This window comes from Paramormyrops kingsleyae, chromosome 25 (genome assembly GCF_048594095.1).
Source record: "Paramormyrops kingsleyae isolate MSU_618 chromosome 25, PKINGS_0.4, whole genome shotgun sequence".
NCBI lineage: Eukaryota > Metazoa > Chordata > Actinopteri > Osteoglossiformes > Mormyridae > Paramormyrops > Paramormyrops kingsleyae.
In genome coordinates, this window is record NC_132821.1 from 17,508,666 (window position 1) to 17,525,196 (window position 16,531).

Below are 16,531 nucleotides of genomic sequence, written 5' to 3' on the forward strand. Positions count from 1 at the left end.
AAGACACAAACACCTATGTCTCACTGCCAGAAGCTGCAGCTGTACTGTTCATATGTATGGAGCCCCTTAGATGACATGGTAGAAAAAAATATTATCTCGTAGTAATTTATGTGCTCGAGTTTGTAATCTGTGCGCTCGAGTTATAATTCATGCTGTTGAGTTACTAATCCGTACTTTTGATTGTGGTGGCACCAATTCATTGGTGGAATTATTTGCTTTTGAGACAATTGTTTTGGGTAAGTACAGGCTTTTGTAGCTAAACCATAGTGTCATAACATGGGCAAGGACAGAGGCGAAGGCAGGCCTCGGGGGAAACCAAAAGGGGCTTTATAGAAACCACAACATAGACTGGACAAAATCAAGGGGTCAAAATGGGAAGATGAGGATCAGGCAGGAATACACGGCACAGGCAAGGGCGTAACTTTGGCTGGAACATTGGGGGGGGGGGGTTGAGGTCTCCACCCATTATGGGGGAGACATGATTATTGGGGGGGTTGTATTAGCTGGTATTGATTTATTGGGGGGGCTGCAACCCCCCCCCCCTTAATTTACGCCCATGGGCACAGAACACACTCAGCAGCACAGATGGATAATGATACATGTGGCACGACACATAGTGCTTTGTTGTATGCATGAAATGTTTTGAGAAATGCTCTTATCCTTTTGAGAACATTAGGTATGCTTCATGAAATGTGCCAACGCAATCAAGAAAAACTGTAATACACACTTTCCCAAGTTTATCTTAATAATTGACAACAGGATAAACAGATCAGTGTTCATGCAAAAAACTGTGCAGAACGGATTTTGGTAGCCTACATTACAGTAATGGAATTTCCATTAGCATACAAGCTATACATTGCTAATTTAGCATATATTACATTCATTACTAATTGAACTCACTTAAGTTTGTATGTTTGGTTAAACTTCAAACATGGAAGTTCGGACTCCACCTTAAGATGCAGCTCAGCTCGGTGGCTCCTCTCCTCTGCATGAGCACACAAGCAGGCTTGCTCTGTCAGCTCTCTACCGCGTGCACATTGTAGCACAGTGCTGCAACTAAGTTTTTGCAGGACCTAAGATTGCATTTACAGTTAGATTTCACTGTCCAGTTTGTGTCAATGATTTGAGCAGCTTATTGACGTAGTTGCGATTGCATTTTTATGAGTACACTTTTAGCAACTGAAAAAAATTTTTGGGGGGTGGCAAGACATACAGTAGAGGGAGCAGCTGGTTTGTCGATATTCTATCATTGACACTTCGTTCACCCAAAGGTCAGTGGAGTGTCCTTGGGGCCACTGGGTGCACTCAGGGGTGGCAGAGTGGTGCAGTGGTTAGCACTGTTGTCCTACATCTCTGGGACCAGGGTTTGGTGTCTTGTCCTGGGTTATTCCCTGCCTTGTGCCCATAGCTTCTGGGATAGGCTCCACTTGCCCTGCATAGGGCAAGCGGCTATTGACAATAAGTTACATTACTCCTTCAACCATTCATTAAACATCCCACATGAGTTTGCAAATCATACTTCCTGCTTCCCATTTGGTCTCTTTTTATCTTCAGTCTCTAAACTCACATGGGTAAATTAATGCATAAATCCCAATTCTGAAGATTCTTAACAATATTAAGATTTAAGTAAGCCAGTAACAAAACTCAACAAACTGAACATTTTCCACTAAAATAATCTCACGTAGCCAATGGACCCAGCAGAACACATAGCAGCATGCGGCTTAAGGTCATGGCTGCTTCTGTAATGAGACCTAACACCCCCTCAACACTTCCATCACCAGTTACTGTAAAAGGAGGGTGAAGCGTCCTCTGCAGGAAAATCAATCTTAAGCCCGAGGGTGCCCAATATAAGAGCCATGGAATAAATGGCTTCAGGAAATGCTGCCGTAGAAAATTACGTTTTCAATCACAGACTTGCTTTTGAAGACAAAGTGATCATTTCTTTAGGGTTGAGAAACTCTTTTGGAGTGTTAAGCCTCCTGTTATTATATAAAGTACAGGGAATGCGGACTACAGCTGCATAACCTGGCAGTGCTGCCAAATCTAATGGGTTCAGTAATTAGACTTGAATGGAAGCTGGGTCAAAACTCCCATGCAGAATAAAGGCTGGATCATTGCCCAGCAAGCAGATTCCAGCATCAAGGTAGCACTGCAAGAAAGTTTGTTGTTTGCTTGGCTGCCTCCCCACAGTGTTAATGGATTTTTAATCACAGAAGTGTAATTAAATTACAATATTTAAGCATTGATGTTGTTTTACATATGACGCTAGAGATTACGGTAGGTGAATGCTTTTCACAGACAGATATTCTTTTACAGTATCTATTGCCTTTTATGATCAATTTCAGCCTGTCTTTGCCTGGAATAGTGCAAAAATGTGAAATAACAAGATTAGAGGCAATTCACCCCCCCCCACCCATTACTGTTTAAATTTTCCAAAAGAGGCATACCAGGCAGCATTGTCATGGAAACAGCCATTAGCCAATGGTGGACAGCCGACTTTGGGCATGTGACCCATTGCCTGTTATTTCTTTCAAAAAAGAAAACTAAAAAGAAGGAAAGAAGCCTTATAATGATCAAAGGGAAAAGTTGTCAAGTTCTAAGCCTCAAAGAAAAATGAGCCTCCGAGGAAGTCCACATGTATTTTTATGTCCCTAAAAAATTTCTGCCACCAATCAGCATGTAAAATAGCATGTCTTATTTGAATGCAATTTCCCATTCCCTTTTCAATTTACCATTACAAGAATCCATTCACAAGTAATCAATTTAAAGAAAGACATGAAATTCCAAAGTGGAAGTAAATTTCAATGGATAAAATAAGGCTTCTGCTTCAAAACCTGTAATCCACATAATACTTGACATATCCAGTATCTCTCTTTGTTCTCTAAGTCTCTTGCTCACACATTTTTAGATGCATGTATTCCTTGCTCACCTGCAAGGAGTAAATATTCAGTATTGCTCTTCACATTGCACATCTGACCAAGACCAGAATGTAGCTGTACGACAATTCTCTCCTATATAACCATGCCACATGAACAGGTCACATGACACACCCTGTTCCATGTCAGTTGTTCTCTTCATCCAGGTGATAAATAGTGCCTATTGCTGCTCTTAAAATGCCTGAAGTGGTGGCAAAATGTGGTCCCTGTGCTTGAAATGCTTTATGACTTGTACTTCTTGTCACTGAAATAAATCAGATACTGATACATTCTTACTGTGGAAATTTAGGTTATAATGTTCTGCCATACACAGTGGTTTTCCCATTGTTCTGAGTCTGTCTGTATGTGACAAATGCATTTTATTTACAATGGGGCATCTTATAAGTTGCACCGTCATTTAGACCAGAATATTGCTGAATACCACCAGAAGAAAATAACCACAGTATAACCTGGTGAGCTACACAGTGCCTCAATTATAGACTTAATCATTGCATGTGGAGTTGGTTGTCAAAATGTGATAATCTCTCCAGCAATTCATATTTTTCTGTTCATTTTTAATAACTTTTAATCTAATGCTAACCTCAATAACTATTATAGGACCTCTATAACAGGGCTTTGTTGAAGTTTTCTGCAACTGTTAGTGATTTTACTTTTACGTCCAGTAAATATGTTAACAATATTACAAATAACTACAACACTGAATGAAGAACTGGACCATCCCACAAAGTGATGCTGGGCTCTGCAACTTTCTGGGACTGGCTACATGTTACTGATTGGTCATAAGGAACTTCACCTCCTTACAGAAAGGGGGCAGCTCTTTGAGAGTACTGAGGACTGTTGCTCCAACCGCCTCCAGAGGGCACTGACCGAGGCCCTTGACCCGGCACTCTTCTTCATCCTGAACATCCAACAAGGGGCTTGGCACAGTACTGTTGTTGGCAGGGCCACAGGGCATGACGGTGGTGGCCTACAGGATCTTGACTAACATGAGTAATTCCTGAATGTCACAGCGTTAATTGGAATTGTGTTAATCAAATATATCAATCGTAAAAAATTTTATTGATCCACTACTAATTGATCTCAATATAATTAAGTATGTGTAATATATGAAGTACATAATTTGATAATCTTGTAAGGAATAGTCTGTACTGTTGACTCTTTAAAGCCTATCTCTCTTCCAAGCTTACTTTTACTCTTGCCACATTTAAACCTTTTGGTTATGTCAAGTTAAATGTCTTCCATTTATTTTTTCACTTGCCACTTTCAAATCACTCTTATTCTTAGACATAGTTAATATTTTTAAAGTATATTGAAAACAATAGGTTTACAATAGACTTAGTAACCAAAGGTGCTTTCAATGCACTGACTGTGTATTGACGAAGTGAGATTGTTATACCCTTTGCCTCATGTTACACAACTGATGTATTGACTGAGGCATTTGCAGGAGTTTCGGGATCACGTTAATCAAAATTTTTACTGCATAGATAAAAGAATGGTTGTAATAAATATAATTGTGCTAATCATATCTCACATTAAACAAAACTGTGTTAATCAAGGGATACCTGTACTTCAGCCGGAGGCTAAGTCACCCTGAACAAAACTACTGCGTGACCAGCAGCAAACTCTTGGCTGTTGTCAAAGCCTGTCATCATTTCCATCCCTACCTTGGCGGGCGGTGCTTCCAGCTGCACACCAACCATGCATACCTCACCTGGCTCTGAAGCTTCCACAACCTTGAGGACCAGCTGGAATGCTGGTGCGTGGGGTGAAGGCCCTCGAGGGCTATGACTTTGAGGTCCAGCCAGAGGTGCACTGCAGTAGCAGCAGTGCTGCAGCAGGACATCAGTGATGAGCAACGGGAGGCCATCAGTCACCACTGGCTGCGAGTGAAGCATGTGAATGATCCATTGCTGACCCAAGTCAGGGGTTAGCTGGAGGTAACCAGAGTAGAGGGAGGTCTCCATACTCCACCTGGAGATCAAGGCTCTCTACTCACTGTGGAGAGCCGGGAGCACAGCAGATTGCTGTACTGGCACTGGTGGCCCCTAGATGGCAACAAGCACCTGCTGCTGGTGCCCCAATAGCTTCAGTCCCATGGTCCTGAGGGTGGTACACTAGCCAGGCACTTTGGAGCGGCAAAAACTGCAGAAACTATGTTGCTACTTCTATTGGTTCAGTGTCAGCCAGGACACTGAGCTGTTTGTGCATTCCTGCGACGTGTGATCTGCCCAGAAGGGGCCCAGGCAGTAAGTAGTTAATTATATTGAGATGGGATACCGGGAACTGCTACATGCTCGTGGCTGTGGATTGCTTTAGCAAGTGTCCCAAGATATACATGGTTCCAAATCATAGTGCAGTGACCACAACCGAGAAACTCATAGTGAAGTTCTTCTGCTGCTTCGGTGTGCTGCAAGAGCTTCAAGGCCCGAAGAACTGCCTTATAAAGCTCTCATGTATTCTCCACTATGGATACCTTGATAATGAAGAATAAAAGCATCCTTAATGCTTATACTGCTGAATATAATGCATTGTAAAGGCATTATACTGTAGATGAGAGCTTCATAAAGCATTCATAATGCATAATACAGGTGGTTGTAAAGTGTTATGCTTTTTGATGAATATTTATAGCCATGTTTATAATGGCTTATGAATCAGAGCATGTGAGCGGAGCGGAGCGGTGAGAATTTCCGCTCCTCGCTCACGAGGCTGTTGGCTCCGCCCGCTCCTCCGCTCTAATTCGCACTAAGCCGCTCCGCTCAACACCGCTCCTCGCTCCACTAAAACGTCCTCCCGCTCCAGTCAAATCGCTCCACGCTCGCTCCAATTTAAAAGAGGGACAAATAATCTGCATGCCTAACAAATGTCACCTTAAACCGAAGCCTTATGTCATAAAGAAATATGAGCAACGACAACATTGCCAGTCAGAACAGAAAATATTTATTTTTAAGCAACCTATCGGCAACAACGGACAGGTTTGGAAATGGCATTCCACACAAAAATAGGCTTAAAAATAAAGGAATCAGTGGGCTTAATAGCCTAAAGAATATACAGACACGTTTTAAATTCCTCAATTTTTTTCTGTTGATGCAGCACGTCTCTAAAATAAAAATTTACGTTACGTGAAATTAAAAAAAAATCTTATTAGACCTACTTTGAATGACAAAACGAATTTATTTGATTACCAATATTTACTTTATAGGCTTTTAGACTTTAATTTACTTTATAGACTTGATATGCTACAACCATATAAAACTTGCACGCGTTTTGCTCTGGCTTCCGCTTGTTCGCGTAGCACACTCATGTTTCTGAGAAAAGTGATTCCAAAGTGAATTCCATTTCGGCCAATTTGTGTAACAGTCTTGATAATTGTACAGATGAATTCTGGGTAGATTTGGGCACGCCTCAGAATTGTAGTGTGAGCGGTATCGGAGCGAAATTGGAGCGAGACAAAGCGACCGCTCCAGCCTTAATTAAAAAACCGCTTGGCGCTCTGACCAAATTCTGCCCGCTCCGCTACTCGCTCACGCTCCGCTCACATGCTCTGTTATGAATGCATTATTATTTGTTGTTAATGTATTTATAAATTACTAAAAACATGGCCTTTAAGCAAAGCGTTACCGGCAGGCAACACCAGGTCCAGCGACTGTCCAATAGATGCACGCAGCCGCGAGCAGGACTTTAACATCGGAGACCCAGTTTGGGTGTGGTGTCCCTTCGGCCAGAAGGGGCGGTCACCCAAGGTGGACAGTCATTGAGGAGGACTGGGAGAGATCCTCGTGTATCTTCTTGATGTCATCTATCACCTGTGGCTGCCTAAGTCAGAAAAGACTCTGGTCCTCCACATGGATCATCTGGCCCCATGTCACCCCCTGGTCCGATCTGACCCCCCTGCAGCAGCCATGGATGAGGACACCCCTGAAAAGGCACATACGTCTGGGACCCTGGAGATTGAATCATTGTAAAGGTCCATCCATAACAATGCTGACTTACCCTATGCTTGTGGGACTTTGTTGTGGATCTGAGGGACACCAGAGATGGGTGATCCTTTAGGTGGGGGCAATGTGATGCCGTGGTGTTATTTGGTAGGACCGATTATGCAGTTAACTGGCATGCCTTGCACCGCACAATGCAATCTGCAATCTGTAAATAGTGTACTGTACATTAATATGTGTATTTATGTAGTAAATAATGAATGTCAGAATTGTGTCATGTTTGCCATGGAATGCACATGTGTTAGTGTAACCCTAAATATTATAAACTACTCCTAATTCCAGAGAACTGATTTTGTATCTTGGAAGCCAAGTAGTTAAGCCAATGCAAATGGATGAACCAAACTATGGCCATAGAGTCTCTTTTCTGCTTCCAAGATCTGAAACTCATGTGACCTTCCAGTGTTTTTAATCTGCCTACTTCAAGGCTTCTCTTACACTTTGGCTCTCTTGGTTCTACCCATACTGTACATGTATATGGACAAATTACAGGCTTTAGTACCTGCAAAATGAGGATGTAGTTCATATTCGTGGCTCCATCTGAGCCATTTGTCATTGTAGTCTGAAATATAACTGCATTACATCTAAGAAGCTTGGTAGTTCTTACCCTGCCCCGCTGAGCTATAATAAAACACACATACTTAATCATAACCCAAGAGCTGCTTATGTTGAGTGACTTTATCAGAAGGATTCAATTCAAACTTGGCATAATTGAAAATAATTTGACTTGATTGCAAAAAATGGCTTTAAATTCAGAAAAAAATAAGACCATGAAAAAATCATGAAAAAAAGAGTGTATTCTGTGAAAGAAATGAGTTTGCAGCAGAGAAGCTGTGTGAGGCCTTGGTTCTGATGGGCTTTTTTAGGGGCTTGTGTGTTGTTAATTAGAAAAAATGTGTATCCTAATTAAAGTAACCAACACGCTAAGTGAGTGGTTCCCAAAGTGGGGTCACGCGATTTCAGTCAATGTCCATAAATTGTATCCATTATAACTATATTCAGGTACCCCCCGCCTGCCGCCCCATGGCCTGAAAAGTTTGGGAAGCAATGCTCTAAGCTTTAGTATTTATCCCTTAGTCAGAAGATTTTAAATTTGTGTTTACACATATGTGCAGTTACACTCAATGACCCACAGATGGCAACAGAAACATTTTGCCCACACATATTGATTCTTTGCAGACAAATCTGACTTCATAGATTTCCCCAAGCCATCACATCAAAGGCATGATACATTGTACATTTCTTGCCTTTTGTAAATAATAGATAGCGGCTAATCAAAATGAGATAACATTTTGATATATTTTTTATAAAAAAACAGTACCCCCTCCCATTTCCTTAGTTTATGTCCTTTTCTATTCATGCACAGTTAATCAAAAGAAAAATAAATATTATAGTAAAACCAAAAGCCAGATAAATCCCAGATATATCAATTGGCAATAAGGACAAATGAACTGCAGCTCTGAGAGTTGTGTGGAGTAACAGGGTCAGTACAGATGTTAGGTAATTTTAGCCATTTACTTATGCTATTCAGAGAATAGTGATTGATAACTGCAGTGGAGATTACTGTGCAAAGGCTGAAATAAAATGCTGAAAATCACCAAAGCCCTAAATCACCTCATACAATTGCAATAGGGATTTTACATTGACTGTCTTTTTAATGATAGACATAATTACTTAACACAATCCAAAACAAAACATATGACATTTTACATCTTATTCTGTCTAAACAAACAATGGACTTTAACAGGTTTAGTTTAAAATCTTTTGTTGTTGTTTTTTTTTTTTTGGCGGGGGTGGTATTTGTACATAGACATTTCGTAAACCTTTAATCTGCAGTCTTTACAGAGACTGCATGCTTTATTCAAAAGGAAAGTCAAAGAGAATTACCTCAGGTCAATTAGCCAGTAGCCAGCAGCCTGCTTTGGTGTGGGGTTTTCTGCTTTGACTCCCTGTTTTCCTCTCAGGGGAAGAAAGACCACTGGTGCACAGTGTGACACTGCTATGTCATGAGAAAGAGCAGCAGCGCCAGCCTCCTTATGTGCGGGAATGAGAGCTTAGATTGGCTTACATTTCTTTAAAAGTACTGTAATGATTCATATGTTGTCAGTGTATTCTCTTGACTTCAGGGAATACAGGAATACATATGGTTTTAGAACCAGTCTGTCACCACCATCTCTGTTGCTTCAGACACATTGGTATTTAAGGTGATAACTCAAAAACTGCTAGATGGATCTATTTCAAACTTTGCAGAGACTTTGCATGGGTGCCATACTGGAACTCTTAAACTTTTGTGACAGATCACTCAAAATTGAAGCAATGCTCCTTAGTGGCAGCAAAAGCAAGGATGAAAGCAGACAACATTTGACCTTGTGAATGCGATAAGTCAAAAAATATTTCATAGATGTTATTGCTACTTTGAGAAAAATATTAAATTGATGTAAATATAAACCAAATATATACCAAAAATGAAGGGATAAGTGGCGGCTAAGGAAGGAAACGGCACCTGTGGAAGACAGTCTTGTGAACACAGTAACTTTAAAAGTATTGTACGAATGTTTTTCCAAACTTTTCAGGCACACAGTATGGGTGACAAACTGGAAGTGATCAAATTATGAGACAGACCACCCCAAACCAGAAGTAGCACTGCATAGTAATAGCAAAAAAGGGGCAGCTTAAGACATTTGATCCTGTTAGCACAATAACCCAAAACATGTTGTAAGGTTGACGCTCTGGAGCAGATCAAATTTTGACACTAATCGCAACAAAACTGAGGGAACAGCACTTAGTGACTGCAAACAGAAGGATGAGATGATTAGAGGCTTATCTTCAATCTATTTATTATTATTTACTCTATTTGCCCAATTTCGTCTTTGATGGATCTTATTACCACCTCACAAAAACATTATATGGATGAAAATCTACACCTAAATATGTACCCTTGATCAGATCCAAAATTGCAATTGCAAGAACAGAAGGTAACAAAACTGTATTCTAAATCATTAATCAAGAATCAATAAAATCAGTAATATTTGTAATAATATTACAAATCAATAATAGAGATTTGCTTTTTTCTTGTCTGAAAGCATGAGTGTCACACCAGAGTTGGCAATCCTGCTTCAAAGGCTTCCATTTTCCCACTTTCAATAGTAAAAAAAACATTTTTTTAAATAAGCCCATTATTATACATTGTAGATATTTTAGCCAGCTGTTCTTGAAAGTCAGTTGTTTCATGGTTAATATTACAATGACTACACATAGAAGAATCGTCTGTTTTTAATGTAAGGGTTACAGCATACAAAAATATCACATAATTCCATAATTCTATTGCCAGAATACATATCTGTGTTCCTTTAAATTCCTTTAAATTGGTCATAAATTCACAAATTATAAACAGTGAAACATAAGTACTTGACAGTGATTGAACTCAAGGTTATTGACCAAAGGATATTAACTCTCAGTGGAGATTAATTCTCAGCAGAAATTTGATTCCAAGCTCAACCCAAGTGTACTCCAGCTGCATGAGCTCAAAGAGCGAGGCTGTTTTGTACGCCTCCTCCCCTCTTCCCATTGTGCTGCTGACTCATCCTTGGCCCATTTAACTGTCCTGTATTTTTCACTGGCATCATAGCAGAAACAGCAAAGACTGCGATTTACAATTCCACTTTGGACATTCAGTCCCCAGAGTTTATGCAGCCATACTGTATTTTGAGTATTTTAGCTGTTAGCCAAGCAAAAAAAAAACAAGCTAAAAATGATAAGTTGTTAAGAAATAGAAACAATGAAAATGTCTGTCAACCTATAAAAACAATGAAATCTAATCAAACAACAACCACAACAACAACAATAATATATATATATATATATATATATATATATATATATATATATATATCACATTTCATACATGCAAAAAGATTGAATAAATAAAATATTTATTCAAATTCAAAAGAAGGATAAAAAGAAAAACATTGAAAGGCACAAAATGAATAAAATATTTAACAGGAATTACATCACAGATTACACTGAAGATAAAAACAAAAGAAGAAACAGAATGGTAACTAAAAATGGCTCAAATTAATAGATACATAAAAGTTACAGTTAAAGACTAATGTAAACCAATGCATTTTCAGATGTTTTTTGTAAAGCAAATACTGAATGTCTTTGCTACCAAAAAAAAGCCCTTCTTTCATCAAGTTTCACCACTAAATATGTTTAGTAGACCAGTATCTTTCAACTCAATTTGTATCATAGTATGTTAGACATTCAGTGATATGCACTGTATGAATGTACTAAACCATTAAGTGGTTTAAAAATCAGTAAAATGATTTTTAAATTAATTGCAAAAGAAACACTGTGCCAGTGACAGTAAGATGCTTAGATATGCAATTTAGGGGAATTGCTGCTTCCAGGTTGCCCTGTCTGTATTCTATGAGTGTATTGTCTGGGTGCACCTTGTCTTGGCCTTTTCTGACAGACTCCAAGCTTGTTCTTCTAATGGACGAGCAATTCTAGGAAAACTCTTAGGGACACTTACCTTTTCTCTCTATTATTTCAGACAGTCCATTCACATGGGTCGATGCACATGTGACATTTGCTTAATCCCATTATTAAAATCTATTTTTAGATTATAATAGGGTTGATGTATTGCTGTCCTGTAGATATTTAAATACGTTTTGACATTTACTAAATATTACATTGCTTTGAAATAAACAGGCCTGTCTCTCACTAAAGCGCAAACTTAGCAGGTCCACGTTTGAAGTGTTTCTTTTCTATATTAATGAAAGAAAACCTAGCAGTTGATATTCAGCTTGCTTACCTGATTTAATATTTCAATAATTAATTCATACTTGACAAACTTGGGTCTTCGCATAAATAAATGCAGAAATCTATTCCTTTGGACAGTGTGACCAGTTGTCACATCAGGCAGGGGAGGGACAACCCACAATGCAGCGTCTTCCAGGAAAACCCCATGAAGGGGACTTCATTCAGGGAAGCAAAACAGGACCAGAAGCACGGACAAGCAACAATGACTAGACTAGCGGGCACAGGACTTGGGAGCACTTGTGTATTTAAGTCACACAAGGTCTAACACACGACAGCTGGGAGTAATTAACTAGGGGGCAGGAACATAAGGTGAGACTAACAAACCCCAGGCATGGCTCAACAGGGTCAGGGCAGGGAGGGGACCCTGGGTACCCAACACAGGGATCAACAAGGGGACAAGGCACCAAACAAGACCAAGCAGGACAAAACCAGATGGAACGGGGCATATCCCTAGGTGGGCACCAATGTGGGACATGAGACCAGACATCAGAGGGACACAGAACAAGCTGAACTGAACAGTGGGACTGACATGAGGGGCTAGAACGCTGACAATAGGGCACATGCAGACCAAGGACCTTGGGGGAGACAAAACAACCAGAACATGACTCAGGACTGACCAGGCAACATGGCAGGGATGCAGACTAGATATGAATAAACATTAGACATAGGACTAAACCGGACGGAATGCAATGGAAATCCAAATGGACTCCATACACACCAGGGCAGACTTCACAGACACAGACATTAACGGGGAACTGGGGAAAAGAGGGAAAGTATGACACAGGGACAGACAGGACAAGACATAACCAGTGAGGACAGATAGGTAGGAGTACCATGGGGACAGAAGTGTGAATAGGACAGGGAACCAGGAATTTAAATTCATCTCTAGGATGCATCATCAGTGATGTTCCCGGGGTCATTGGGGGTTTCGGGTCTTTCAACATCAGACCCCCTCACACATAGGTGACCCATCTGGGATTGATCAAGTCCCGGATTGCATCCCAGCAGCACTTACCCATGTGCTCCACTGCGTGGCTTTTTCTGCAGCTTCAGTGATGGAACGTATGGCTCCCCTCTTGACAGCTCCGGTTACTCCAAGACCTACCAGAGCTCTACATAATGACCGGCCAGCAAACCCCCGGCAGCCCACTTCAATTGGCTCACAGGAAGCCCGCCAATCCTGGCCTCTACACTCCTCCACCATGTCTTCGTACTTTGCCAACTTCCTCTCATGCGCCTCCTCCATGTGCTCTTCCCACGGCACAGTTAGCTCCCACATGATAACCTGCTTGGTGGTGTCTGAGTAGATAAGCAAGTCTGGGCGCAGTCTTGTCTGAGTGATGTGTTCGGGGACCTTTAGCTGTTTCCCAAGGTCCACTCTCAACTGCCAATCTGAGGCTGTGGACAGCCGCCCTACACGCATCTGTGGGCGGGAATGGGGCTTCTCTCCAGCTTTTTGGAAGAAGATGGCATTACGCACCTGGTCATGGCACCAACGATAACGCCCATCGGCCAGGGCCTTGGGGCAGCTGCTAAGGAGGTATTGAAGGGATCCTCTTCCAGCACACAGGGGGCAGGAAGGTGTCTCACTCTTGCCCCAGGTGTGAAGGTTTGCAGGGCTAGGCAAGGTGTCATACACAGCATGGACCAGGAAACAAATTCGGTGGCTATCTGCCCGCCACAGATCTGCCCATGATACCTTCCACTGCTGCATGTTCTCCCACCTTGTCTAGGCTCCCTGCTGTCTGAGTTCCACCATCTTGCTGCTTCTCACTTCCTCTACACCTGCATGCACTTCCTCCTGGAGAAGATGTTGTCGCTCCTTTCCTTTGGCTGTGCAAACCTGACTACTTCGGAAGAAGCCCAGGCCTGATCGCCCTCTTGCCACCGTCCTGACAAGGGCCTTCTGTCTCAGCCGTGCCTCTGCCACCTGTAGCTCTCTGGCAGTGCTCCACTTCCTGCCTGTGTGGACCTCAATGCCCGCTGCTGCCACTTTGGGGTCCCTGGAGTCTCTGTACTGCATGGCCTCTCTTGTCCGTGTCACCACAAACTCTTCAGAGAGGCCACTGAAAGGGAGCTGAAGAGTGTTTGTGGTCCCGTACAGGGCAGCGCTACTCAGACTCCTCGGAAAACCAAGCCACCTACGCAGATAACTGCTGATCATCTTCTCCAGAGCTTCCACCGTTGACATTGGGACGTCATACAGTAACAGTGGCCACAAAACCCTGGGAAGAATGGCATGCTGGTAAATCCAAGCCTTAAAACGACCAGGCAAACCAGATTTATCAACCTTGGTAAGCCAGACTCCTAAATCCTCACGGGTTTTGTGGATGGCAGCTGTGTCCTTCAAGCTACAGTCGAAGAGTTTCCCTAAACTCTTGACTGGCTTTTCCGACAGTGTTGGAATGGTGGTCTCAGAAATCTTAAATCGGAACTTATCCGTAACATTCCCCCTCTTCAAGACCAGGGACCTTGACTTTGCTGGCTTGAAACTCATGACATGAGACTCTCCAGCCCTCATAAGATCCACCTGCTCTCAGGGACTGATGAAGTCATCACAGTCAGGTCATCCATGTAAGCTCTGATAGGTGGCTGCCGCACTCCAGACTTGGTCAGTGGCCCGCGACACTCCACCTCTGCAGATTTCATCACCATGTTCATGGCAAGGGTGAAAAGGGATACTGAGATGGTGCAACCAGTAATAATTCCCTTCTCAAGCCTATGCCACCCAGATATAAAGGACCCGGAGGTCATTCTCATCTGGAAATTGTTGTAGTAGTCCAAGATGAGGTTGTTAATCTTGTTGGGGACATGGTGTCTGCGAAGAGTCTCCTCGACCAGGGTAGCATTAAGTGGAAAATACTGGTGGGACAGGTCACTGAAACATATGGGTGAATCGACAAAACTGGGTATCTTCTGGACCCTAGAAGACAAAATAATTGATGTGGAGGATAGGCTCTCCAGAGCATGTGCCCTGGAGAGGCAAAACCCCTCAAGGGTACAGGAGTCAAGGGCTAACATAGACTAACATGGCTGGGGGGTGTTGAGCAATCTACAGGTCCAGAGGGTGCCAAGGCACAGGCAGAACCAGACAGCATTAAGGAACTGGTGGAGCTGGAAGGGCCAGAAGGACCAGAACTGAGGACGCCAATGGGATATAGCAGCGAGGAGCCTACAGGGAATGTGGCTCTGTTTGGGTCAGGAGCCTGTAGTACTAGCTCAGTGTCAGGTTCGGGACAGGAGGCCAGAGGCACTAGGCCGGATGATGAGGCAGCCATGGGGACCTCCAGTAGGCACTTCTGCTCCTTTCCACTACTGGAGCTGATGAGAGGAACAGCGGCGGGCAGTGGAGAGTTGGCGAGCGGAGCAGCCTCCTCTGGAGTGGAATGCTGCACTGTCCTTTTCAGCACAACGCAGATGTGCCTCATCTTCTATCATGTTTTCTTTCATTAATATAGAAAAGAAACACTTCTATCATCTCCAGAGTCGTTATTGTCGGCAGGTCCTGGGCAAGTGGGCTAAGCAGTACAATTGCATCGGGAGAATCCTTCGAGAGCTTTGAGACTGTCCAGCAGCCTGGGCACGTGAGGATTCACTGGCTTGACCAGGGGAAGAAGGAGCCAAGAAAGGTGCAGGAGGAAGTGGTTTGGGGATTGCACCTCCTGTATGCCACAGGCTCATTGTCTGCCATTAGCTCCAATTGCTTGCATTAGTCAGACTCAGAAACCGGCTTTACCTCCCCAAAGGTAAGAACTCCCTGAGGGGCCAAAATGGTCATCGGTGCGAGTGACGGGTTCAGCCTCTTTGGAGGATATTGTTGCAAAGTAGCCTGGACCAAGCACAGTTCCCTAGTTCCTATTATTATTATTATTATGGTTTGATTTACATTTGAGTCTTGTCAGTTATTAAAGGATTTTCAGAGGTGGTAGACTGAGAGAATGATAAATCTTGAAAGTATGCTTTTGATGTATCTGAGCATAAATATTATATAGTTAATAACTACTTCTTCTTCAGCTCTCAGCGGAGGCGGACGCACTTCTCTCCCTCTCTCTCCCCTTATCTTCCCTGCTTTGCTCTTCTCGTCTCGTCCAGTCTACTGTCTTATACTTGAGAGACTCTCTCAGCCCTGCTCTTCAAAACTAAGAAAATCATGGATTTGATCAGCTGGTCTCTCAACACAATTGACATCATCTTCTCGTCCTGCAGGAACGTATGCAGCTGGCTACATGATGGATGGATGGGAGAAGTGGAGGGTCGTGTGTCTGGCAGCTCTTTCCGTGGAGGACATCGAAGATATCTACCTATTTGGAACCATGATTACAGGTATTATGCTGATTGGATTAGGCATTGCCCTGGTTTATCGAAAAATTGAAGAAAACGGTGACAGCTGCTCAAAGCCCCACTAGGCTGGCCGGGATGACGGAGTTGGCAGAGCTGTTGGCACTCAGACTGTGGTTATAGATTGCAAATTGGATAACATCACGGAGAAGCTCACGGCTTTGCAAAGGATTTTGGATGGCGGAGACCAGCGTGGACATTACAGTAGTTGCGAAATTACAGCTTCTCGCCTGAAAACCCAAACAACCCTATTCTATCTGCTTTCGGCTCCCCCCTAATCAGCACTGGCCTTGGCCAAAGCTGCTACTTAATTCAACAACTCCCCTGGAAGAACAAGGCAGTGAGACTCTCTTGCATTCCTCTCCCCCAATCCCAAGGACACCTGGATACACACACACACATATACATACGTACAGATACGCACTCACTGCACCCTCCCCCCAA

At 42.7% G+C, this 16,531-nt stretch overlaps 1 pseudogene; it reads right to left on the bottom strand.

Annotated features, from left to right (window-relative positions):
* Positions 1-3,702: 3,702 nt before the first annotated feature.
* On the bottom strand, positions 3,703-15,177 carry LOC111837226 (uncharacterized; annotated as a pseudogene).
* Between the last annotated feature and the right edge of the window lie 1,354 nt (positions 15,178-16,531).